Source organism: Pundamilia nyererei, unplaced genomic scaffold (assembly GCF_000239375.1).
Source record: "Pundamilia nyererei isolate P.nyererei 1_Seehausen unplaced genomic scaffold, PunNye1.0 scaffold01079, whole genome shotgun sequence".
Classification (NCBI taxonomy): domain Eukaryota; kingdom Metazoa; phylum Chordata; class Actinopteri; order Cichliformes; family Cichlidae; genus Pundamilia; species Pundamilia nyererei.
In genome coordinates this window covers 20,251-22,080 of record NW_005188480.1, presented here as the reverse complement: position 1 = coordinate 22,080, position 1,830 = coordinate 20,251, and the positions used below count along the sequence as shown (strand labels likewise).

The 1,830-nt window shown below is 42.5% G+C and overlaps 1 long non-coding RNA gene across 2 annotated transcripts; it reads left to right on the top strand.

The window, feature by feature from the left end:
• Window positions 1-499: 499 nt before the first annotated feature.
• On the top strand, window positions 500-1,809 carry LOC102206376 (uncharacterized). 2 transcript variants are annotated; one of them, XR_001290207.1, is made up of 4 exons: window positions 500-664; window positions 826-1,074; window positions 1,155-1,325; window positions 1,435-1,809. It is a non-coding gene; the product is annotated as an uncharacterized LOC102206376 (long non-coding RNA). The 2 variants fall into 2 exon arrangements; XR_001290206.1 differs by having other exon boundaries at window positions 826-1,325.
• The last annotated feature ends 21 nt before the right edge of the window (window positions 1,810-1,830 follow it).

Here is a 1,830-nt window from a genome sequence, read left to right as displayed (position 1 = left end):
CAATCTCGCTGGTTTTGCAACAACTCTCTCTGACAAATTTCCAAACTTCCAGAAACACATTGTTGCTCAGTGTTGCTTCTACTGTTTGGCTCAACGTTTTATTGATTAAATCTCACAGTTAATGTCGTGTACAAAGATTTGAACCATCCAACTCGGTTTGATTTGTAGTCCATCAACATTTTATGTAAATATTAAACAGTCAAGGACTGTGTCAAAAAAAAAAAGGAAACAAAAACATCGGAAAAATTATTTCAAATATTTGTGGAATTTTCAAGCAAACTTGTGACACCACAAAGAGTGAAACAGAAATGATCCTGATGGAAGCTCTGTTAGATTTAAAGTAGAAATACATCAGGTGTGACACACATAAAACCACATTGTAGTACTTTCTATGATTATCTGGGATATTTATATTTATTTATTTGTTTGCAAATAAACCAATAACTGTAGGTGAATAAATATTTGTGCTTTTCTTCTGATTCTGCAGACTCATGAACGATCAGTTAAGCAAAGGCTGCTTCGACGTGCTCCTGTCTGTTCTTCAGTCAGCGGACTCTTGTTTAACAGAGCTCAGCCTGGTGTATTTTTCTAACGTCAGTGATGGTTTTCCTTCTGATCTCTTTGCTGGACTGGAAGGTCCTGACTGTAAACTGGAGACACTGAGGTCAGTTTAAACTGTTTCTGCAGGTTAAAATTCTTTCAAAATCTGAAATCTTTATGTAACTACAGTCATGTATCATACGAGGACTAAACTACGGTAAATGACCTCAGTACATCTAAACAGTCGTCTCTACATTATTTCTAACTGGTGTGTGTTTCGCACAGGTTATCTGGGTTTTCTCTAGACTGTAGCGACTGTCACAGACTGGTTTCTGTCCTTCGATCAGACCCGTCACCTCTGACGGCACTTCATTTGATTAACTGCTTATGCAGTTATTCAGAGGATTACAGTGGATATTGTACAAATGACGTGAAGACCACTGGAAACCGTGGAGATTTCAGTGATGAGTCACACCTGCTGACTGTGATTCCTTCTGCTTTGATTGGTCCAGTCTGTAAACTGGAGCGGTTCAGGTGCCTGCAGTTAGTGCAAGGATCATCTTTCGTTTTCTCTCTGCAGGTTATGATGTGCAGATGTTTTGCTTTGTTTGCAGCATGCCTGGTTGTTTCCTGAAAAATAACTGCTGGCAGGTGTTTGCCTCCGTTCTCAGCTCTAACTCCCAGCTGAGAGAGCTTGACCTCAGCCGCAACGACCTGAAGGATTTAGGTGTGCAGCTGCTGTCTGTTGGACTTGGGAGTTTAAACTGTAGCCTGGAAACACTGAGGTACTGCTGGCAGCTCGAGCTCCATGGAGTCCAAATACTCTGCAACATGTGTGGTAACGGTGAAGAGTAGCAAAGCCTTTTGCTTTAGTAAGAGCCATTTTCTCTCCAGGCTGTCATGTTGTGGGATCACAGAGGAAGGTTGCGTCTCTCTGGCCTCAGCTCTGAAGTCCAACCCCTCCCACCTGAGAGAGCTGGACCTGAGCTACAACCATCCAGGCGTGTCAGGAGTGAAACTGCTGTTGGAGCGACTGGAAGACCCAGAATGTAGAGTGGAAACGCTGAAGTCGGTACACTGTGTAGTATACACAGGTTATATATACAGTAGCTCCCTAAACTACGTTTTTTCTAATATGTGGGTGGTTATCCAGAAAATGTTGCTGTATAGCTAGAACTGCTTAACCAGCTGATTGCAGACCTTCATCGACTCTCTTGGTTGTGTTCAACAGTCTGTGGACTGATTTCTGTGTCAGGGACTCGAGACTAGTTTGACCCCAACATAGCACCA